Source organism: Oncorhynchus kisutch, linkage group LG24 (assembly GCF_002021735.2).
Source record: "Oncorhynchus kisutch isolate 150728-3 linkage group LG24, Okis_V2, whole genome shotgun sequence".
Taxonomy (NCBI): Eukaryota; Metazoa; Chordata; class Actinopteri; order Salmoniformes; family Salmonidae; genus Oncorhynchus; species Oncorhynchus kisutch.
Window position 1 is genome coordinate 36,068,102 of NC_034197.2, and position 25,625 is coordinate 36,093,726.

Here is a 25,625-nt window from a genome sequence, read left to right on the forward strand (position 1 = left end):
CAGGGGAGTATGGTATGGTGACAGCCCCAGGGCAGTGAGGGCTACGGTGGGGGTGGACAGTCCCAGCTGAGGCCCCCTGAGTTTGATCAGCCAGCCAGGATGGGTTCATGCACTGCTCTCCTCAATCAAAGCCAGGCCTCAGATCCAAGGTAAAAATAGTCACGGGTCAATGGAAGACAGAGGACAGAGCAGAGAAATGGAAAAAGAAAGAGCAGGGGAATAGGAAACAAGAGAGAGGAACACGGGCAGGTTTATTATTCTGGTACAGTACTGTATTGTCGGGCCCTCCTCGGATGGAGTGAGAGACCCTCTGGGACTACGAGGGCTGTGTCTGTCTGTCAGGGACAGTAGAGCCAGGGGCTGACTGGTGAAACACAACACAAATGTGCATGTACACAACACACACACACACTCACACAACACACACACACACACAACACACACACACACACACACACTCACACACACACACACAACACACACACACACACAACACACACACACACACTCAACACAACACAACACACACACAACACACACACAGTCAAATCAAATCAAAGTTCATTTGTCACGTGTGCTGAATACAACAGTGAACTGCGTACTTACAGGCTCTAACCAATAGTGCAAAAAAGGTATTAGGTGAACAATAGGTAGGTAAAGAAATAAAACAACAGTAAAAAGACAGGCTATATACAGTAGCGAGGCTATAAAAGTAGCGAGGCTACATACAGACACCGGTTAGTCAGGCTGATTGAGGTAGTATGTACATGTAGATGTGGTTAAAGTGACTATGCATTATTGATGAACAGAGAGTAGCAGTAGCGTAAAAGATGGGTTGGTGGGTGGTGGGACACAATGCAGATAGCCCGGTTAGCCAATGTGCAGGAGCACTGGTTGGTCGGTCCAATTGAGGTCGTATGTACATGAATGTATAGTTAAAGTGACTAAAGTGACTCTCGATGATGTTAATCCTGAGGGGGAATAGGCTTTATTGTGCCCTCTTCACGACTGTCTTGGTGTGTTTGGACCGTTCTAGTTTGTTGGTGATGTGGACACTGAGGAACTTGAAGCTCTCAACCTGCTCCACTACAGCCCCGTTGATGAGAATGGGGATGTGCTCGGCCCTCCTTTTCAGCTCCTTCTTCTGGGCCCATTCTACACTACAGACACCCCAGAGAGAGGATAATGACTACAGACACACCAGAGAGAGGATAGGGGCTACAGACACCCCAGAGAGAGGATAATGAATACAGACACACCAGAGAGAGGATAATGAATCCAGACACCCCAGAGAGAGGATAGGGGCCACAGACACCCCAGAGAGAGGATAATGAATACAGACACACCAGAGAGAGGATAATGAATCCAGACACCCCAGAGAGAGGATAATGAATCCAGACACCCCAGAGAGAGGATAATGAATACAGACACACCAGAGAGAGGATAATGAATCCAGACACACCAGAGAGAGGATAATGAATCCAGACACACCAGAGAGAGGATAATGACTACAGATACACCAGAGAGGGGATAATGAATCCAGACACCCCAGAGAGAGGATAATGAATCCAGACACTCCAGAGAGAGGATAGGGGCTACAGACACCCCAGAGAGAGGATAATGACTACAGACACACCAGAGAGAGGATAGGGGCTACAGACACCAGAGGGAGGATAGAAGGAATAATCCTTGCTGTATCATAACTAAAACATAGTCTGTTTTGCCATGCATGGTAGTTGAACATACATCACAACAGACAGGTGGCTCAATGACAAACATCATTAGTCTGATAATAGACTGGGGTTCACCATTACAGATTTGGCCGTTGTATTGCATTATTGCAGAGTTGGAAAAGTCTACTGCATTAGTTCTAAAGGGTTCTGTGCTCATGTCTGTGGCACACAGAGCTTCTCTCTCCTCTCCTCTCCTCTCCTCTCCTCTCTCTCCTCTCCTCTCCTCTCCTCTCCTCTCCTCTCCTCTCCTCTCCTCTCCTCTCCTCTCCTCTCCTCTCCTCTCCTCTCCTCTCCTCTCCTCTCCTCTCCTCTCCTCTCCTCTCCTCTCCTCTCCTCTCCTCTCCTCTCCCCCCATCCCTCTCCTCTCCTCTCCTCTCCTCTCCCCCCTCATCCCTCTCCTCTCCTCTCCTCTCCTCTCCTCTCCTCTCCTCTCCTCTCCTCTCCTCTCCTCTCCTCTCCTCTCCTCTCCTCTCCTCTCCTCTCCTCTCCCCCCATCCCTCTCCTCTCCTCTCCTCTCCTCACCACTTTTCTGAGATGCAGTCCTTCATACCACTGCGCCACTCGGTAGCGCTACTTAACGTTCCCCGACAGTTAATTTGGCCTAAGCCTGTTTTACATTCAGTAATTAGCAAGAACAAGTCTGCTTCTCTCCACGAAAAGGCTATTAGGTATAAAAAAGGTATCAAAATAAATGTCGCTGGAACAGCGAATAAGCTATAGCGCACGGGAACAGCTGGCAGAGAGAGGCTAGAGATGAGTAGCCGTAGTAACAAGCTAAATATTAGATTGATATCGGATATCATTCATTGGCTAAACAGTATTGGCTATGAATATTTACCTGTCAAAGTGCAACAGAAAAAGATAGTGAAATGGCAGATCTGTGCGTTCCTCCTGGCTGCGTTCCTCCTGGCTGCGTTCCTCCTGGCTGCGTTCTGCAGTGCCGCACACCGAACATGCATAGGTCCACTATTGATTAGGCCTACGTTTTTAGACAAGAAAATATGTTTCTACCTGGGCTTACAACAACACAAAGCAATGAGGAATGTATTATTGTCTAGGGCTGTAAACTGCAGTGATGTCAAGGGTCATTTGAAAACCGCTCAAACGATCTGTTTTGAACGCGTACAGACTAGGTCTCATGAGGCAACCATTTGGAATAGTCATGGGTCTATTGTCGACAGTTTACAAGGTCCAGAAAGGCACATTAGCAGGCCAGTCATAGTGTGTATTTTGTCAGAATGTATCGGTGTTAACAGATAGGCCTACCATAAGGAAATTAGGACCTTCTCATGCTCTGTTTGTGGTGGATCAACATTCTCCCAAGTCGTCCTATAATTAAAGTGGTCACCCATCTATATGCTCACATGTGACCAGTTATCCAGGCGAGATTACAGTGTGCTCTGCCTTGTCTCCACTCCAATCAGCATCATGCACCTACAACCAAGAACACTCGTATAGAACACGTTTTTGATTGGTTGTCAATGTTTTATAGTGGGAGGGACAGGGAAAACTTCGCTCTGTGAAAGTGATACAGACAATAGCTCTCGTTATCATTCTCCACTCTTTTTCTAGTTATCAGTTAACGATTCAAATATATTGGTCCAGAATTAGACAAAAGCAATCCAAAACTATGCTGGATGTCTTCAGAGCTTTACTCACTTTTGCTATTCAAATATTTCCATCTTGTAACTTCAGGACAGATTTTCTTCACCTCCCAGCAAAAGTGTTTAATTACAGAAAGATTATGTAGTAGGTGATTTAGTTCGACCACAATAACACAGAGGAGGAGGATCGAAATGAGACCGCAAGTTTAGTACCACTAACATGGCAGGTTTCCACGGAGGCGGTGTGCATGTCTGTGTGAACGTAAATGCATAAAAACAGATCTGTAATTAAGCCATGTGAGATCGCGGGGATGGGCTTTTCTTTCCCCTTGAGGCGACACGCTTTATTGTGCTTTAAGTGACTGTATAAATCTCCATGTAGAAACATATACATTAGTCATGTTATATTCGGGGATGGGACTTTTATGTTGTGGTTTTTTTCTGAATAAAAACAATGCTGTGATGATATTAAACCGATTACTCACCGTCTCTCGATAGAATGTTTAAAATATTTTGGGTAGTCGGTAATGTGTGGCCAAACCAAACAGAACTGTGATGTTGAACAGTTTCAGGGTAGTGGAGTGTGTCAACAGTTCCAAGTTTCAATGTCACACTCACAAGTACAGTGAAATGCCTTTTCTTGCCAGCTCTAAAACCAACAATGACGATGTCATATGAAAATAACACAAGGTACAAACAAAAACACACAAACAAAAACACACGGGATATAAAAATAAGAAAAACACAAGAAAGTAAGTAATCAGACTATATACAGGGTCAGTACCATATTAACAATGTACAGGGATACTGGAGTGATGGAGGTAGATATGTATAGGGGGAAGTATACTATATACAGGGTCAGTACCATATTAACAATGTACAGGGATACTGGAGTGATGGAGGTAGATATGTATAGGGGGAAGGAGACTATATACAGGGTCAGTACCATATTAACAATGTACAGGGATACTGGAGTGATGGAGGTAGATATGTATAGGGGGAAGTATACTATATACAGGGTCAGTACCATATTAACAATGTACAGGGATACTGGAGTGATGGAGGTAGATATGTATAGGGGTAAGTATACTATATACAGGGTCAGTACCATATTAACAATGTACAGGGATACTGGAGTGATGGAGGTAGATATGCATAGGGGGAAGGAGACTATATACAGGGTCAGTACCATATTAACAATGTACACGGATACTGGAGTGATGGAGGTAGATATGCATAGGGGTAAGGAGACAGGGATACTGGAGTGATGGAGGTAGATATGTATAGGGGTAAGGAGACTATATACAGGGTTAGTACCATATTAACAATGTACAGGGATACTGGAGTGATGGAGGTAGATATGCATAGGGGTAAGGAGACAGGGATACTGGAGTGATGGAGGTAGATATGCATAGGGGGAAGGAGACAGGGATACTGGAGTGATGGAGGTAGATATGTATAGGGGTAAGTATACTATATACAGGGTCAGTACCATATTAACAATGTACAGGGATACTGGAGTGATGGAGGTAGATATGTATAGGGGTAAGGAGACAGGGATACTGGAGTGATGGAGGTAGATATGTATAGGGGGGAAGGAGACAGGGATACTGGAGTGATGGAGGTAGATATGTATAGGGGGAAGGAGACTATATACAGGGTCAGTACCATATTAACAATGTACAGGGATACTGGAGTGATGGAGGTAGATATGTATAGGGGGAAGGAGAATATATACAGGGTTAGTACCATATTAACAATGTACAGGGATACTGGAGTGATGGAGGTAGATATGTATAGGGGGAAGGAGACTATATACAGGGTTAGTACCATATTAACAATGTACAGGGATACTGGAGTGATGGAGGTAGATATGTATAGGGGGAAGGAGACTATATACAGGGTTAGTACCATATTAACAATGTACAGCGATACTGGAGTGATGGAGGTAGATATGTATAGGGGGAAGGAGACTATATACAGGGTCAGTACCATATTAACAATGTACAGGGATACTGGAGTGATGGAGGTAGATATGTATAGGGGGAAGGAGACTATATACAGGGTCAGTACCATGTTAACAATGTACAGGGATACTGGAGTGATGGAGGTAGATATGCATAGGGGGAAGGAGACTATATACAGGGTCAGTACCATATTAACAATGTACACGGATACTGGAGTGATGGAGGTAGATATGTATAGGGGGAAGGAGACTATATACAGGGCCAGTACCATATTAACAATGTACAGGGATACTGGAGTGATGGAGGTAGATATGTACAGGGGGAAGGAGACTATATACAGGGTTAGTACCATATTAACAATGTACAGGGATACTGGAGTGATGGAGGTAGATATGTACAGGGGGAAGGAGACTATATACAGGGTTAGTACCATATTAACAATGTACAGGGATACTGGAGTGATGGAGGTAGATATGTATAGGGGGAAGGAGACTATATACAGGGTCAGTACCATATTAACAATGTACAGGGATACTGGAGTGATGGAGGTAGATATGTATAGGGGGAAGGAGACTATATACAGGGTCAGTACCATATTAACAATGTACAGGGATACTGGAGTGATGGAGGTAGATATGTATAGGGGGAAGGAGACTATATACAGGGTTAGTACCATATTAACAATGTACAGGGATACTGGAGTGATGGAGGTAGATATGCATAGGGGTAAGGAGACTATATACAGGGTTAGTACCATATTAACAATGTACAGGGATACTGGAGTGATGGAGGTAGATATGTATAGGGGGAAGTATACTATATACAGGGTCAGTACCATATTAACAATGTACAGGGATACTGGAGTGATGGAGGTAGATATGTATAGGGGGGAAGGAGACTATATACAGGGTCAGTACCATATTAACAATGTACAGGGATACTGGAGTGATGGAGGTAGATATGTATAGGGGGAAGTATACTATATACAGGGTCAGTACCATATTAACAATGTACAGGGATACTGGAGTGATGGAGGTAGATATGTATAGGGGTAAGTATACTATATACAGGGTCAGTACCATATTAACAATGTACAGGGATACTGGAGTGATGGAGGTAGATATGCATAGGGGGAAGGAGACTATATACAGGGTCAGTACCATATTAACAATGTACACGGATACTGGAGTGATGGAGGTAGATATGCATAGGGGTAAGGAGACAGGGATACTGGAGTGATGGAGGTAGATATGTATAGGGGTAAGGAGACTATATACAGGGTTAGTACCATATTAACAATGTACAGGGATACTGGAGTGATGGAGGTAGATATGCATAGGGGTAAGGAGACAGGGATACTGGAGTGATGGAGGTAGATATGCATAGGGGGAAGGAGACAGGGATACTGGAGTGATGGAGGTAGATATGTATAGGGGTAAGTATACTATATACAGGGTCAGTACCATATTAACAATGTACAGGGATACTGGAGTGATGGAGGTAGATATGTATAGGGGTAAGGAGACAGGGATACTGGAGTGATGGAGGTAGATATGTATAGGGGGGAAAGGAGACAGGGATACTGGAGTGATGGAGGTAGATATGTATAGGGGGAAGGAGACTATATACAGGGTCAGTACCATATTAACAATGTACAGGGATACTGGAGTGATGGAGGTAGATATGTATAGGGGGAAGGAGAATATATACAGGGTTAGTACCATATTAACAATGTACAGGGATACTGGAGTGATGGAGGTAGATATGTATAGGGGGAAGGAGACTATATACAGGGTTAGTACCATATTAACAATGTACAGGGATACTGGAGTGATGGAGGTAGATATGTATAGGGGGAAGGAGACTATATACAGGGTTAGTACCATATTAACAATGTACAGCGATACTGGAGTGATGGAGGTAGATATGTATAGGGGGAAGGAGACTATATACAGGGTCAGTACCATATTAACAATGTACAGGGATACTGGAGTGATGGAGGTAGATATGTATAGGGGGAAGGAGACTATATACAGGGTCAGTACCATATTAACAATGTACAGGGATACTGGAGTGATGGAGGTAGATATGCATAGGGGGAAGGAGACTATATACAGGGTCAGTACCATATTAACAATGTACACGGATACTGGAGTGATGGAGGTAGATATGTATAGGGGGAAGGAGACTATATACAGGGCCAGTACCATATTAACAATGTACAGGGATACTGGAGTGATGGAGGTAGATATGTACAGGGGGAAGGAGACTATATACAGGGTTAGTACCATATTAACAATGTACAGGGATACTGGAGTGATGGAGGTAGATATGTACAGGGGGAAGGAGACTATATACAGGGTTAGTACCATATTAACAATGTACAGGGATACTGGAGTGATGGAGGTAGATATGTATAGGGGGAAGGAGACTATATACAGGGTCAGTACCATATTAACAATGTACAGGGATACTGGAGTGATGGAGGTAGATATGTATAGGGGGAAGGAGACTATATACAGGGTCAGTACCATATTAACAATGTACAGGGATACTGGAGTGATGGAGGTAGATATGTATAGGGGGAAGGAGACTATATACAGGGTTAGTACCATATTAACAATGTACAGGGATACTGGAGTGATGGAGGTAGATATGCATAGGGGTAAGGAGACTATATACAGGGTTAGTACCATATTAACAATGTACAGGGATACTGGAGTGATGGAGGTAGATATGTATAGGGGGAAGGAGACTATATACAGGGTTAGTACCATATTAACAATGTACAGGGATACTGGAGTGATGGAGGTAGATATGCATAGGGGTAAGGAGACTATATACAGGGTTAGTACCATATTAACAATGTACAGGGATACTGGAGTGATGGAGGTAGATATGCATAGGGGTAAGGAGACAGGGATACTGGAGTGATGGAGGTAGATATGTATAGGGGTAAGGAGACTATATACAGGGTTAGTACCATATTAACAATGTACAGGGATACTGGAGTGATGGAGGTAGATATGCATAGGGGTAAGGAGACAGGGATACTGGAGTGATGGAGGTAGATATGCATAGGGGGAAGGAGACAGGGATACTGGAGTGATGGAGGTAGATATGTATAGGGGGAAGGAGACAGGGATACTGGAGTGATGAGGTAGATATGTATAGGGGTAAGGAGACTATATACAGGGTTAGTACCATATTAACAATGTACAGGGATACTGGAGTGATGGAGGTAGATATGTATAGGGGTAAGGAGACAGGGATACTGGAGTGATGGAGGTAGATATGTATAGGGGTAAGATTTTGGTTAATGGCCGATTAATTAAGGCCGATTTCGAGTTTTCATAACAGTCGGAAATCGGCATTTTTGGGCAACGATTTGGCTGATTTTTTAGATTTATTTTTAATTTAAAAAAAACAACTTTTTTTCACCTTTATTTAATCTTTATTTAACCAGGCAAGTCAGTTGAGAACACATTCTTATTTTCAATGACGGCCTGGGAACGATGGGTTAACTGCCTTGTTCAGGGGCAGAACGACAGATTTTCACCTTGTCGGCTCGGGGGATCCAATCTTGCAAATTTACAGTTAACTAATCCAACGCTCTAACCACCTGCCTCTCATTGCACTCCACGAGGAGCTTGCCTGTTACGCGAATGCAGTAGAAGCCAAGGTAAGTTGCTAGCTAGCATTAAACTTATCTTATAAAAAACAATCTATCAATCAATCATAATCACTAGTTATATCTACACATGGTTGATGATATTACTAGTTTATCTAGCGTGTCCTGCATTGCATATAATCGATGCAGTGCATATTTGTGAAAAACGACTGTCGTTGCTCCAACATGTACCTAACCATAAACATCAATGCCTTTCTTAAAATCAATACACAGAAGTATATATTTTTAAACCTGCATATTTAGCTAAAAGAAATCCAGGTTAGCAGGCAATATTAACCAGGTGAAATTGTGTCACTTCTCTTGCGTTCATTGCACGCAGAGTCAGTGTATATGCAACAGTTTGGGCCGCCTAATTTTCCAGGATTTTACATAATTATGACATAACTTTGAAGGTTGTGCAATGTAACAGCAATATTTTGACTTATGAATGCCTCCATTATAATGTGAAATGGCTAGCTATGTAGCGGGGTGCGTGCTAAGATCGTTTCAAACGTCACTCGCTCTGAGACTTGGAGTAGTTGTTCCCCTTGCTCTGCATGGGTAACGCTGCTTCGAGGGTAGCTATTGTCGATGTGTTCCTGGTTCGAGCCCAGGTAGGAGCGAGGAGAGGGACGGAAGCTATATTGTTACACTGGCAATACTAAAGTGCCTATAAGAACATCCAATAGTCAAAGGTTAATGAAATACAAATGGTATAGAGAGAAATAGTCCTATAATTCCTATAATAACTACAACCTAAAACTTCTTACCTGGAAATATTGAAGACTCATGTTTAAAGGAACCACCAGCATTCATATGTTCTCATGGTCAGAGCAAGGAACTTAAACGTTAGCTTTCTTACATGGCACATATTGCACTTTTACTTTCTTCTCCAACACTTTGTTTTTGCATTATTTAAACCAAATTGAACATGTTTCATTATTTATTTGAGGCTAAATTGATTTTATTGATGTATTATATTAAGTTAAAATAAGTGTTCATTCAGTATTGTTGTAATTGTCATTACTACAAATAAAATACAAAAATTGTCCGAGCAGGAGCAGCCCAAATATGATTGTATGAGAGAATATGTCCATAGTGCTGGTGTATGAGGAGTCAGCAGTGTTGCCATGGGGATGTTCTCAGGGGTAATGGATGAGGTCCTGTCTCCACAGCAGCACCAACGCTGTGCTACTACCATGACAAATTGAGCCTGGGTTAATAAGTCTGTATAGGTCCCTATTGTAACACAAGTAGTACATCAGGAGGGGTCAGTACTCTGCTCAGCCCCCCACCCCGCCGGCCCACTGAAATATACATGGGATAGCAGGACACTCCCTCTACCTACTCCCCTGCCACCGGTATACTAGCCCAGCCCCATGTAATCAACTACCCTCTCTCCGCACCTCCAGGCCGAGGCAGCCGTACAGAGGACAGGGGAACATGGGTTGTCCAATTTTCTCCACCAAGCCCTGGGAGGGTCGAGAGAAAATAAGCATAATTGGGAAACAAACCAGAAAGGTCAGGTGAGTTGTTCATGTTGAAGATCCTTTTCATATTCTCAAACTGGAATATATTTGTATTTTATTTTAACTTTATTTAGGCAAGTCAGATAAAAACAAATTCTTATTTTCAATGACGGCCTAGGAACAGAGGGTTAACTGCCTGTTCAGGGGCAGAATGACAGATTTGTACCTTGTCAGCTCGGGGGACCCAATCTTGCAAATTTACAACCTTGCAACCTTCCGGTTACTAGTCCAACGCACTAACCACTAGGCTACCCTGCCGCCCCAATAATATGATCAAGGGTCCACTAAAAATGACCGCTAGATCAATAATATACTGTCTATGGACATACAGACTCACACACACACACAACACATCTCAGTTATTTTTAGGTGCAGACAGACTTCGAAGACATGCTCCAGGGAAGGAGTTTAATTTATGAATTCATTTATTCTAAGATTAACCACCAAAATAAATGAATGTTTCGATTAGTGAGCGGTGAAGAGGGAGATGTGACTCTGAAATAAACATTCAATTATTTTTCAACGGATCCTTGAATGAAACGTCACAGTGAGAGGACATGGTCCCCTGGGCCAATCAGAACCCATCCTCTAACAAATCCTCTCTTTGTGTGTTTCGGGGCCTTTGTGGAGGAATACCTTCTCCACTTTGGAAATAGTGTTTTTCAAACGGTGTCAGAACCCACTGGGTGTCAGCCGTGTAGGACAGACTACAGAGAGACTACTAGCTTGTTCTTTGGGGTTTTAGGCTGGTTATCTGTGTTGTTCTTTGGGGGTTTAGGCTGGTTATCTGTGTTGTTCTTTGGGGTTTTAGGCTGGGTATCTGTGTTGCTCTTTGGGGTTTTAGGCTGGGTATCTGTGTTGCTCTTTGGGGTTTTAGGCTGGGTATCTGTGTTGCTCTTTGGGGTTTTAGGCTGGGTATCTGTAAATCACTTTGTGCCAACTGCTGATGTAAAAAGGGCTTTATAAAATATACTGTGTTAGATTGATTGATTGATTGACTAATATTGCACTTTCTGTTGACAGGCAGGTCTAGGATCAGTGTAGGTCAGGAGGCACGTGAGAAGAGAGGACATAAGTGACGTGATCAATTCCTCTCATCACTCGACATTTATGTTTCTATACGTGAATAACGGGTTTTAATGTATGAGAACATGTTCAGACGCCCGGTCGGTGTCTATAACTTTCAGGACGGACCGAGCGAGCGCTTGCATATGAGATCAAACTTTCTGTTGTGAATATTAAACAAGCGGCGTTCAGTCGGTCGTCTCTCCTCGTTGTTTGAACAGCCAAACAATACATTTGTGTGGTCTGGCAGTCCAACAACATAGCAGCCCATCCTTGGATCTGTACTGAGGATAAGATAATATGTTCCATATTTGATTTACGTCAATCTGACATCTACAGCAAATGAATAATTGTGTGTTTCCGCAGCTCAGACACAAGAGTTGCTGAGTTAACAATCTCCTGCAGTGAAAAGTCCATTCCAAAGCTACAGTATGATGGCATGTGCTGATCCCTGTCATTTCTGAACCTAAGAAAACAATTGCATTTGTCTGAGCAGGTTGGCTAGTCTAGCTCTCAGAGAAAATAGCGTATGTGAGTAGCCTGGAGAGTGACTGCCTACATACCAAATGTCCCTATGGGACAAGCCATGGCAAAATAGTTCATCTCTCCAACAGAAAGGAAAACAAACCGAAAGGAAATGAAAGCGAATGATGAATTAGATGTTGGATTGGATGAGACGTTCCATTAGTGTTACCTGCTGAGTGGGTGTGATTTGTAGAGAAACTTTCCAGCTCTCTCATTGGACAACACCGGTAAGAACACAACAGAAGAAAAACCTATGGGAGTGAACAATGTGACTGATCTGGCCTTCTCTTTTTCTTTCCTGTTTATCTCTCTCTCTCTCTCTCTCTCTCTCTCTCTCTCTGTCTCCCACGCACCCTCACTCCACGTGTTCCCTTCCTCTCTCTTTAATGGAACACTCAAAGTTCCTCTGGCGTTTCCTCTAAAGAACTGACCTTTTACCAGTGGCAGAGTGACTAGAGCCGGGGGGGATCTAAACTGGGAATGTGATCTCTATCACAGGAATGCAGAAGAACGATCCAAACGCTCATGGAAGAGACTGTGGTGAGAGGAGAAGAGAAAGCATTAGAGAGAGAGAGAGAGAGAGATAGTTAGAGAGAGAGAGAGAGTTAGAGAGAGAGAGAGAGAGAGAGAGAGAGAGAGAGAGTTAGAGAGAGAGAGAGAGAGAGAGAGAGTTAGAGAGAGAGAGAGTTAGAGAGAGTTAGAGAGAGAGAGAGAGTTAGAGAGAGAGAGAGAGAGAGAGAGTTAGAGAGAGAGAGAGAGAGAGAGAGTTAGAGAGAGAGAGAGAGAGTTAAGAGAGAGAGAGAGTTAGAGAGAGAGTTAGAGAGAGAGAGTTAGAGAGAGAGAGAGAGAGAGAGAGTTAGAGAGAGAGAGAGTTAGAGAGAGTTAGAGAGAGAGAGAGTTAGAGAGAGTTAGAGAGAGTTAGAGAGAGAGAGAGAGAGAGAGAGAGTTAGAGAGAGAGAGAGAGAGTTAGAGAGAGAGAGAGAGAGAGAGTTAGAGAGAGAGAGAGTTAGAGAGAGAGAGAGTTAAGAGGTTAGAGAGAGAGAGAGTTAGAGAGAGAGAGAGAGAGAGAGAGAGAGAGAGAGTTAGAGAGAGAGAGAGAGTTAGAGAGAGAGAGAGTTAGAGAGAGAGAGAGTTAGAGAGAGAGAGAGAGTTAGAGAGAGAGAGAGAGTTAGAGAGAGAGAGAGTTAGAGAGAGAGAGAGAGAGAGAGAGAGAGAGAGAGAGAGAGAGAGAGAGAGAGTTAGGAGAGAGAGAGTATTATCAAAAATCTACAACCACCTAAAAGGAAGTGATTCCCAAACCTTCCATAACAAAGCCATTTCCTACAGAGAGATGAACCTGGAGAAGAGTCCCCTAAGCAAGCTGGTCCTGGGCTGTGTTTACAAACACAAAAAGACCCCACAAATAATCAGGACAGCAACACAAATTAGACCCAACCAAATCATAAGAAAACGAAAAGAAAATTACTTGACACATTGGAAATAATTAACAAGAAAATCAGAGCAAACTAGAATGCTAAACAGAGAGTACACAGTGTCCGAATACCTGACCACTGTGACTGACCCAAACTTCTTTAATTACATTTTAATTGTACCTTTATTTAACTAGGCAAGTCAGTTAAGAACAAATTCTTATTTTCAATGACGGCCTAGGAACAGTGGGTTAACTGCCTGTTCAGCGGCAGAACGACAGATTTGTACCTTGTCAGCTCGGGGATTTGAACTTGCAACCTTCCGGTTACTAGTCCAACGCTCTAACCACTAGGATACACTGCCGCCCCCTAGGATATACTGCCGCCCCAGGAAAGCTTTGACTATGTACAGACTCAGTGAGCATAGCCTTGCTATTGAGAAAGGCCGCCGTAGGCAGACCTGACTCTCAAGAGAAGACAGGCTATCTGCCCACAAAATGAGGTGGAAACTGAACTGAGCTGAACTTCTTAACCTCCTGCCAAATGTATGACCATATTAGAGACACATATTTCCCTCAGATTACACAGATCCACAAAGAATTGGAAAACAAACCCAGTTTTGATAAACTCCCATATCTACTGGGTGAAATACCACAGTGTGCCATCACAGCACCAACATGTGTGACCTGTGAAGAACAAACACCATTGTAAATATTTTTTTTATTATCTATTTCACTTGCTTAGGCAGAGAGAGAGAGAGCGAGAGAGAGAGAGAGAGAGAGAGAGAGGGAGAGCGAGGGAGAGCGAGAGAGAGAGACAGAGAGAGAGAGAGAGACAGAGAGAGAGAGACAGAGAGAGAGAGACAGAGAGAGAGAGACAGAGAGAGAGAGAGAGACAGAGAGAGAGAGACAGAGACAGAGACAGTCAGTTATGCGCTGGTTTAGATCAGTGATGAACTGAAACTTCACAGACCACTAACTGTGTTATATTTTTCCTACACAGCTACCAAGGGAGTGTACCTGTATGTGTGTGCGTACGCACGTGTTCGTGTGTGTGCGTACGTATGTGTGTGTGTGTGTGTACATGTATGCTCATTCCCCTCAGCACAGAGATACTTCATCATTAATCAGGAATGTGAGGCTCCTGTTCCTCCCCCTCAGCAGGTCACACTTTTGGAATGTCATCATGGGTAATGGGTGGAGGACATACCCACAACACCCTACAGCCCACATGGACCGACCAACAGCCCCACATGGACCGACCAACAGCCCCATATGGATCGACCAACAGCCCCACATGGATCGACCAACAGCCCCACATGGATCGACCAACAGCCCCACGTACCGACCAACAGCCCCACATGGACCGACCAACAGCCCCACATGGACCGACCAACAGCCCCACATGGACCGACCAACAGCCCCACATGGACCGACCAACAGCCCCACATGGACCGACCAACAGCCCCACATGGACCGACCAACAGCCCCATATGGACCGACCAACAGCCCCACATGGATCGACCAACAGCCCCACATGGACCGACCAACAGCCCCACATGGATCGACCAACAGCCCCACATGGACCGACCACAGCCCACATGGACCGACAACAGCCCCACATGGACCGACCAACAGCCCCACATGGACCGACCAACAGCCCCACATGGACCGACCAACAGCCCCACATGGACCGACCAACAGCCCCACATCCCATGTTCAACCCTTTCAATCTTCACTCTCCTCCATCGTTGTTCCCTCTCTTCTATCACTCTCTCTCTCTGTCTCTTTTGACAGGCTCCCTGCTGCCCGTCCCCCTGACAAATTACTGTGTTGTGGTGTGTTGTGTGAAATTGCAGAGTGAGCGAGAGCCGTCACTGACGCTGCCAGAGGGATTCAGCTAGCAGTGGTATGAGGACAGAGACAGCAGCAGATACATCCTCAACCCCAAACCCCCCTTTCTCACAGCAGCAACACCACCGTCCCTCAGCATCTGTTACTCATCAGGTCTCTAACCCCCGTCACTCACCTGTGAATGGAAGGTTGGGTTCTCTGGGGATGGTCGGAGTCTCTTTATGTGTGGAGGAGCGGCTGGACTCAAGGCTATATGAAAACAAGCACAAACAGAGCTGGAGTCATCTCAGGGTGAAGAGCAACACAAAGCACAAGTCAGAACAAAGCGCCTCTTTCTTTGCATCCTGTATACCCACTCCTCCGTCTCTCCTTCTCTTTCTCCTTCGCTCTCCCGCGCTGGCAGTGACTCATTTCACCTACGGCTCGACTCAATTCTAATTTAAAACAAGATGGTGAGAGAAAGAGAGAAAGGGGGACGGAGGGAGAGGCGCATTTGCAATCAAAAGACTTCAATGTTTGCCTGTCTCTCTGTCCTCTTCCACCACTCCCCTCTCACTCTCCCCTTACACCCCTTCTCCCTCTCTCTGTCCTCTTCCACCACTCCCCACTCCCTCTCCCCTTACACCACTTCTCCCTCTCCCTCTCTCTGTCCCCTTCCATCGTTCTCCCTCTCTCTGTCCCCTTCTCTCTGTCCCCTTCCATCCCTCTCCTCTCCCTCTCTCTGTCCCCTTCCATCCCTCTCCTCTCCCTCTCTCTCTCTGTCCCCTTACACCCCTTCTCCCTCTCCCTCTCTCTGTCCCCTTCCATCGTTCTCCCTCTCTCTGTCCTCTTCCACCCATTCTCCCTCTCTCTGTCCTCTTCCACCCATTCTCCCTCTCTCTGTCCCTTTCCATCGTTCTTCCTCCCTCTGTCCTCTTCCACCCATTCTCCCTCTCTCTGTCCTCTTCCACCCATTCTCCCTCTCTCTGTCCCCTTCCATCTCTCTCCTCTCCCTCTCTCTCTCTGTCCCCTTCCACCCCTTCACCCTCTCTCTGTCCCCTCCCTTCCATCCCTCTCCTCTCCCCTCCCCTTCCATCATTCTCCCTCTCTCTGTCCCCTTCTCTCTGTCCCCTTCCATCCCTCTCCTCTCCCTCTCTCTGTCCCCTTCCATCCCTCTCCTCTCCCTCTCTCTGTCCCCTTCCATCTCTCTCCTCTCCCCTCTCTCTCTCTGTCCCCTTACACCCCTTCTCCCTCTCCCTGTCCCCTTCCATCGTTCTCCCTCTCTCTGTCCTCTTCCACCCATTCTCCCTCTCTCTGTCCTCTTCCACCCATTCTCCCTCTCTCTGTCCCTTTCCATCGTTCTTCCTCCCTCTGTCCTCTTCCACCCATTCTCCCTCTCTCTGTCCCCTTCCATCTCTCTCCTCTCCCTCCCTCTCTCTGTCCTCTTCCACCCATTCTCCCTCTCTCTGTCCTCTTCCACCCATTCTCCCTCTCTCTGTCCCTTTCCATCGTTCTTCCTCCCTCTGTCCTCTTCCACCCAATGTCCCTCTTTGTCCTCTTCCACTCATTCTCCCTCTCTCTGTCCCCTTCCACCCATTCTCCCTCTCCCTCTCTCTGTCCCCTTCCATCAATCTCCCTCTCCCTCTCTCTGTCCCCTTCCACTCATTCTCCCTCTCCCTGTCCCCTTCCATCCCTCCCCTCTCCTCTCCCTGTCCCCTTCCATCCCTCCCCTCTCCCTCTCTCTGTCCCCTTCCACTCATTCTCCCTCTCCCTGTCCCCTTCCATCCCTCCCCTCTCCTCTCCCTGTCCCCTTCCATCCCTCCCCTCTCCCTCTCTCTGTCCCCTTCCACCCATTCTCCCTCTCTCGCTTTTGCTCTTTTTCTATTTTAGTCTGACTCCATGTCTGAGCGGAATACTGATGTCAGGGTTTGAGAGACGCAATTGGATGAAAAAAAAAAAAGACTTTCTGCCATATTTTTTTCATGCTGCACTTTGTGCTTCCAATTCCCACTGTGCCGTGGGCCCCTGAAATAAAACCTGCCCAATTAACAGAGCGGGAGCTCAGAAGGCGGCCAACACAACCCAGCGACAAATAGCCAGCTTCTCTGGATCTTTACAAGACCTGGCAACACAGACGGGTAGCAGGGAGCCTGGAGAGATGCTCATTCAGAAGACCAAGGGAGGAACATAAACTATTACAGCTCTGAGATGGAGGCTGCAGCAAAGACTTGATGTCACTAGAGATTTTTATTAGGATCCCCATTAGCCGACGCCAATGGTGACAGCTAGTCTTGCTGGGGTCCGACACATAACGAAAAAGACATTTCAGACAAAATACTTTACAATTGACATACATTTAAAAACAATAACATGGTGTGTGTGTGTGTGTGTGTGTGTGTGTGTGTGTGTGTGTGTGTGTGTGTGTGTGTGTGTGTGTGTGTGTGTGTGTGTGTGTGTGTGTGTGTGCATCTACCAGTTACACATACTGTATGTAACAGTATAACTTTAGACCGTCCCCTCGCCAGGGGGGAGAGTCGTTGTGCCGTGAGGTGTAGTTTTATTTGTCTTTTGAAACCAGGTTTGCTGTCATTTGAGACACAGATGTACTCTCTCATTACCCTCCATCCTCACCAGGCTGATTGATGCTCACACTCACACGGCATCGGAGGCTCTTTTAATTAGGAGCAACACAGAACAGCAGCCAGCTCCTGGTTCACATAGCGACACAAGATGGCCAATTAATGTCCTTACAGTCCACCCCCCACAATCCTGAAACCAATGCTTTAACGGGCAAACTTCTACTGAGGAATAAAGATGAAGCTGAGGATTCATTTAAGAAATATAATACAACATGCACACACTTAGATACTCATTTGGCTCGTCATTTGGCCAAGTGGAGAAAATAAATAAACTGTCAAGAGCTCTTATTAACCTGTTTCTCTCTAAAAAAAGAAAAACCTTCGGAGTGGATAAGAGCTTCTCCATGGCCGACAATTATCCGTCCACTGGGGCCGAGCATAGCTCCCCTCGCTGAGAGAGAGATAGTGGATTCCCTTTCAAAAACCACAAACCCAAAGCAATGTTGTTATTTTTTGGGGTTACTGATCACGGAGGACAGGTGAAGAGATCAACGGCAATGAATCTTTATTCACACATATCTTCATGTCAGATCCACTTGACTGAGTTGCATTGTCCAACTCAATGGACTGCATTGTATTTATGGGCCGTTCTAACATGGAGGAGGTCAGGAAGATTTTAAGAGGGCTTTGAAATGAAGAATTGCAAACTGTATTTCATTTTTTAATGATTTGTTCCCTCTAAAAAAAGATATTGTGTGTAGAAATGTAGATCTATAATGATAACATAGTACAAATCTATCATTTTCAAAATGTCTTTTAAACCTTTTCGTATTCTTACTGTAAACCTTTTTATTGAAATATTCAGCCTGAGGTGTGGTACACATGAATCCAGTCTACACCACTAATACAAACATTATAGAAAATAATTATAGAAAATAAATCACTCAAATAATGAACTATATTGTATGCAAAAAAAAACATGGGGAGATTATATTGTTAATATACTAATACATGTGCTCAGAGAAAGTGATTTTCAACAAAAAATTATATCCTCAAGAAGGCAGGTATGAAAATGATTGACACTCCTAAACATTTTTTTAGGTTGTCAAAAGTGTAGTATTTGGTCCCATATTCCTAGCGCTCAATGACTACATCATACTAGTAGCTCTACAAACTTGCTGGGGATGCATTTTGCAGTTAGTTTTGGTTGTTTTTCAGATTATTTTGAGCCCAACAGAAATCAATGGTAAATAATGTATTGTGTCATTTTGGAGTACCTTTTATTATAAATAAGAATATAATGTTTCTAAACATTTCTACATTATTAATGTGGATGCTATCATGATTACAGATAATCCTGAACGAATCATGGATAATGATGAATGGGTGAAAGGAGGGTCAAATATCATATACTCAAGACATGCTAACCTCTCAACTTTACCAACAAGAGGGTAGCTTAGCATGTCTGGGACCAAACAGTAAACTTTTGACTACTTTATTTATAATATCCCAGTTCAATCCTAACAGATACACCTTATTTACAAACTGAACAGGATTCCCTCAGTTCTCTGAGGTTGTGAGGGGAGCGCCTGTCTGCACAGGGGATGGGATGCAATAGAGTGGTACAAAAAGAGAAAGAGGAAAAAGGTAAGAGGGGTGAGGAAAGATGAGGAGGGGTGAGGAAAGATGAGGAGGGGTGAGGAAAGATGAGGAGGGGTGAGGAAAGATGAGAGGAGGGGTGAGGAAAGATGAGAGGAGGGGTGAGGAAAGATGAGGAGGGTGAGAAAAGATGAGAAGAGGGGTGAGAAAAGATGAGAGGGGTAAGGAAAGATGAGGAGGGGTGAGAAAAGATGAGAAGAGGGGTGAGAAATGATGAGAGGGGTAAGGAAAGATGAGAGGAGGGGTGAGAAATGATGAGAAGAGGGTGAGAAATGATGAGGGGTAAGGAAAGATGAGAGGGGTAAGGAAAGATGAGAGTAGGGGTGAGGAAAGATGAAAGGAGTGGTGAGAAATGATGAGAAGAGGGGTGAGAAATGATGAGGAGAGGGGTGAGAAATTATGCGGAGAAGAGGAGTGAGGAAAGATATGGAGTGAGGAAAGATTAGAGGAGGATGAGGGAAGAAGAGAGCAGGATGAGGAAAGATGAGGAGTGAGAGAAGATTAGAGGAGGATGAGGGAAGAAGAGAGCAGGATGAGGAAAGATGAGGAGTAAGAGAAGATTAGAGGAGGATGAGGGAAGAAGAGAGCAGGATGAGGAAAGATGAGGAGTGAGAGAAGATTAGAGGAGGATGAGGGAAGAAGAGAGCAGGATGAGGAAAGATGAGGAGTGAGAGATGATTAGAGAAGGATGAGGGAAGAAAAGAGCAGGATGAGGAAAGATGAGGAGTGAGAGATGATTAGAGAAGGATGAGGGAAGAAGAGAGCAGGATGAGGAAAGATGAGGAGTGAGAGAAGATTAGAGAAGGATGAGAGAAGAAGAAAGCAGGATGAGGAAAGATGAGGAGTGAGAGAAGATTAGAGGAGGATGAGGGAAGAAGAGAGCAGGATGAGGAAAGATGAGCGGAGGAGTGAGGAAGTTGAGAGAAGGATGAGGAGAGATGAGGAGCGGTGAGGAAAGATGAGGAGTGAGAGAAGACGAGAGGAGGGGGGAGTAATGGTGAGTGGAGGAGTAAGGAAAGATGAGAGGACTAGTAAGGAAAGATGAGATACACAAGTAGACCCACCACTTTCGCAAAAGAGCCATAGCTGAGCCATAGCTGAGCCATAGCTGAGCCATAGCTGAGCCATAGCTGAGCCAGAGCTAAGCCAGAGCTGAGCCAGAGCTGAGCCAGAGCTGAGCCAGAGCTGAGCCAGAGCTGAGCCAGAGCTGAGCCATAACTGAGCCAGAGCTGAGCCATAACTGAGCCAGAGCTGAGCCATAACTGAGCCAGAGCTGTCAGGTATTCATCTGGAACTTCACGTGCAAGCACATACACAAGAGGACACACACACCGTCTCTGACCCTGGCCCTCTGAGAGCCCTTTCCATGTAGATGTCTGTCAGTCAGCTGTGAGTGACAGGAAGAGGACATACTTGTTCTTGATGTCCATCTCTAGAGTCAAAGGGGAAAACCTTATGACTTGAGAAACATATTTAAAAACATAATGACCTGCAAACACCTTGACCTGCAGTAAAGGGCAGGGGCCGAACTGTCCTTATTTGGGTTTTTTGGGGAATCCTGATTGGCCAGATGAAATACCACTGCGAATGTACGGGTGGAACTGTAGAACTGCCAACAGAGGGATAGAACCAACCAATTCCTGTCCTTTCGATGTGGAATCACTTTTCACACTGGTCTGCTGTTTTCATTATTTGTAAATCTCCATTTCAAAAGCTGTCTGGCTGTGCAGCTTGTTTCAGTAGGAGAGGAGTCGGGGGTGGATGGGGTTTGAGTAACAACGCTGGTCCTTTGTTAGACACTGGCCTGCAGCCAGCAGTATCAGCCATTGTGTTCCGTATTGATGTTTTAATGACGTTAACAAGGCAGACAGACAGACAGACATTCAACAGAAAGTAGAAGGTAGACAGACTATAGACAGTTAGCACACAGTAGAAAAACAGTAGTCAGTAAATGAGTGGTCCTGTGTTGTGTGAACTAGTCTCTCTCTCTCTCTCTCTCTCTCTCTCTCTCTCTCTCTCTCTCTCTCTCTCTCTCTCTCTCTCTCTCTCTCCTCCTCTCTCTCTCTCTCTCCTCTCTCTCTCTCTCTCCTCTCTCTCTCTCTCTCTCTCTCTCTCTCTCTCTCCTCTCTCTCTCTCTCTCTCTCTCTCTCTCTCTCTCTCTCTCTCTCTCTCTCTCTCTCCTTCTCTCTCTCTCTCTCTCTCTCTCTCTCTCTCTCTCTCTCTCTCTCTCTCTCTCTCTCTCTCTCTCTCTCTCTCTCTCTCTCTCTCTCTCTCTCTCTCTCTCTCTCTCTCTCTCTCTCTCTCTCCTCTCTCTCTCTCTCTCTCTCTCTCTCTCTCTCTCTCTCTCTCTCTCTCTCTCTCTCTCTCTCTCTCTCTCTCTCTCTCTCTCTCTCTCTCTCTCTCTCTCTCTCTCTCTCTCTCTCTCTCTCTCTCTCTCTCTCTCTCTCTCTCTCTCTCTCTCTCTCTCTCTCTCTCTCTCACACACAAGCACATCCATAGAAACACACACTGTCAGAGAGCGAGGGGTGGAACCCTCTCTCATCTCTCTCTCTAATCTCCTTCTCTCTTTCCCTCTGCTGCTCTCATACTCCCTTAAAAGACCTTCGTTTGTAAAAACCGGGGGGGGAAAAAATGGCAATAGTACTGTTTGTCCCTCCTGAAACGCCGTACCAAGTATCGTCAGAATGAATCTAAGAATTCAAGAAATCTGTCAGAAATGTTGACGTTTTTGCCGAGGAGATCTTAGTCGCGCAATTTTGGTGGAGTATTTCTCAAGTGAAAATATGTGCATGAAAACGAGTGGTCTCTCGTTGATTGACAACAAACACATAATTGAAGAATCCCTACTGTTGACCAATCACATACAAAGGGGCGTAGATATCGGCTTGCCTGCACTAAACACCCGAAAAACCCTTGTCGAAAACCAAAACTAACAAAAACGTCATCATAATATATGCACAAAATGTTATGAACTGTTTGAGATGGGAAGCAATGCGGATGCCTTTAATCCTCCTGACAGGCAGGTCTCTGGCTCTTTCTGCCCCTCCCCTCCTCCCAGGGGAGTCAGCAGTGAAATGAGGGTGCCTGGTGAGTTGAGCTGAACTTAACTCATGTCACTCGGGATTACAGACAACACAAACAGGGACCTGCTATATTCAAACACTGCACAGAGAAACCTCACAGTCCTCTGACCTGCTGCATTGAAACACTGCACAGAGAAACCTCACAGTCCTCTGACCTGCTGCATTGAAACACTGCACAGAGAAACCTCACAGTCCTCTGACCTGCTGCATTGAAACACTGCACAGAGAAACCTCACAGTCCTCTGACCTGCTGCATTGAAACACTGCACAGAGAAACCTCATGGTCCTAAGAGCCACTCTGGCCAGGGCACAATCTCAATCCATCATTGTGCCAAGTGGAAGACCACCTGACCTACTTGTAAGTCAAGTAGGTAATGAATATGCTCTGTTCAATGAACAAAGGGAGAAAGAGACCTATTGAGACCCCCTTTTCAATATTTGTGTCTTCCTTATATTATTTTCATATTTGTATTTGCACTCTTCCTCACTTCCTTCATCACTCTTTTTAAAAACACTTTGCGTAACTTTTTTACTGTATTGAATTTAGTTTTACAAGGGACATTAATCAACATTACTGGAACTGTGGTCCCTGAACAAACAAAAGCATTTTGGGGTTTTCACAGTGCTCTGTCTCTGTCTGAGATTGAGGTAGCTGATTAAAAATAAATCACAGACACGTTGCCAAAGTCCAGAGTAATGAGGGTGTCTGAGTTTGGGTGCAGTCCAGCTGTTTACTACAGGGCCGTGGCTGCTCTGACCAGAGGATCGGATTTAATCTCAGGCCTTCCTCAGCACAGGCCCAACCCAACTTCCTCCTCCTCCCTAATTGGTCTCCTCAGACAGGCCAAACGACACACAAAGCCCAGCATGATGCCGGGGAGACATCGATGCCCTCCTACCCCCGACACACACAACCCCAACCCCTATGCCCCCCCCCCCAATGCTTCCCCCTCCCCAGAATCAAATATACATCAGCTGCCTTATCTGTCATCATTTATTAAAGTTTATCGTGACATCTCCTGTGTGTGAGAGGTAAGAATGTGTGGTGTTAGAGAGGAAAGAGGAGTAGAATGGGTGGAGAACACAGAAAGCTGACACTCTAGAAGCAAAAAAGAGGGAAAGACACAGAAGAGAGTGGGTAAGAAATTGAAAGAGGAGGAGGTGGTGGAGGAGGAGGAGGAGTGGTGGGAAGCTGGATCTCAGTGGAGCATGAAATGAGAGCTTTACCTGGAGACAGATAGGAAGAGAACGCTGCTCTGTCTGGGCTTTACCTAGCGCTCTGACATACACCGCAGCATGATCTGCTCTGTCTGGGCTTTACCTAGCGCTCTGACATACACCGCAGCATGATCTGCTCTGTCTGGGCTTTACCTAGCGCTCTGACACACACTGCAGCATGGACAGGTCTCCTCTCCACCTAGCCCCCCTCACACACACTCCCCCCCCCCCCCCCCCCTCACATCCTCTTTCACCTGGTTCCCCCTTGCACCTACTCCCACCACCCCCCACACTTAACATTCTACCCCCATATCTTTTTCCACCTCTCTCCTTTTACACTTTCTACCCTTCTCTTCTATGAAGTTTTAGACACAGCCTGCGTCTCCCCTATCCTCGCTCCCCTCCCCTCCCAGCCCCCTCCCTCCCCTCTGTTTGCTAATACTTCCTGTCACCTTATCTGGGTGCGTGTCTCTCGGAGGTTGCAGCAGGCACCTAGTGTCTATATGGCAGACCAGGTAGGCATCTGCTGTGGCTACACGCAGCCACATGCCCCTCTCAAGAGCAGACATCACTCAAGACAGAGAACCTAACGTATCAACCCCTGCAGCCGCAAGGTTACAGACAGAGACAGAGACAGACAGACGCATGATGGCAGCAGCAAGGTCAGGCTGATTTGAACAACAGGAGTGTCAGAGTATATAATGATTCTCAATATGATCAGTGTTCATGGTGGAGGGAGTGAGTGAGTGAGTGAGTGAGTGAGTGAGTGAGTGAGTGAGTGAGTGAGGGAGGGAGGGAGGGAGAACAGCAAAATCACAGTCTATTTGAACAGAGCAATACTCAATCATGAGGCATCAAAGCCAAAGGAACTGAATAATATTAAGCAATGCTCTAGGTGGAAGGAAAGTCGTGTGGAAACCTAACAAAAAACATTTAGGCAACAACTAATTCAATCCCTTTTCGACAACTTCCTGGACAAAACGTTTTGCTGTAACACCGAAGATATAAACTTGGCAGTAGAAAGCCTAAACAGGCATTTTGACCTCTCAGCTTCCCTATCAAATCTAAAAATGTCAAGCACAAAACCTAAGAAAATTAACAACAAAGACAAATGGTTTGATGAAGAATGCAAAAACCTAAGAAATAAATTGAGAAATCTATCCAACCAAAAACATAGAGACGCAGAAACCCTGAGCCTACACCTTAACTATGGTGAATTACAAAAATATATAGAAATGCACTATGGAAAAAGAAGGAACAGCACGTCAGAAATCAGCTCAATGTAATTGAAGAATCCATAGACTCTAACCACTTCTGGGAAAATTGGAAAACAATAAACAAACAACAACACGAAGAGTTATTTAACCAAAATGGAGATGTATGTATAAACCCCCTGTAATAAAGAGACTACCAGAGCCCACTGGATTCTCCAAATTCATTGAATGAACTACAGGTGTTGACGGTGTTCTAAATGAAACAATAAAATATTCAGACCACAAATTCAAATTGGCTATGCATAAACTCTTTAACATCATTCTTAGCTCTGGCATCTTCCCCAATATTTGCAAACCAAGGACTGATCACCCCAATCCACAAAGTGGAGACAAATTTGCCCCAATAACTACAATGGGATGTGTGTCAACCGCAACCTTAGGAAAAACTCTGCATTATCATTAACAGCAGACAAGTACATTTCCTCAGTGAAAACATTGTACTGAGCAAACTGGCTCTTTACCAAATTTCCGTACGACA

The 25,625-nt window shown here is 45.1% G+C and overlaps 1 protein-coding gene across 9 annotated transcripts in view; it reads right to left on the bottom strand.

Moving 5' to 3' along the window:
* The window catches only part of LOC109882959 (extracellular sulfatase Sulf-2-like), a 286,145-nt gene that overhangs the window by 239,089 nt on the left and 21,431 nt on the right, over positions 1-25,625 (bottom strand). For all 9 annotated transcript variants that reach the window (XM_031803860.1, XM_031803857.1, XM_031803863.1 and 6 more), the window contains one exon: positions 15,531-15,604. The gene's annotated coding sequence lies outside the window, so the exon portion shown is untranslated. Of the gene's footprint in view, positions 1-15,530; positions 15,605-25,625 lie in introns of those variants that run through there.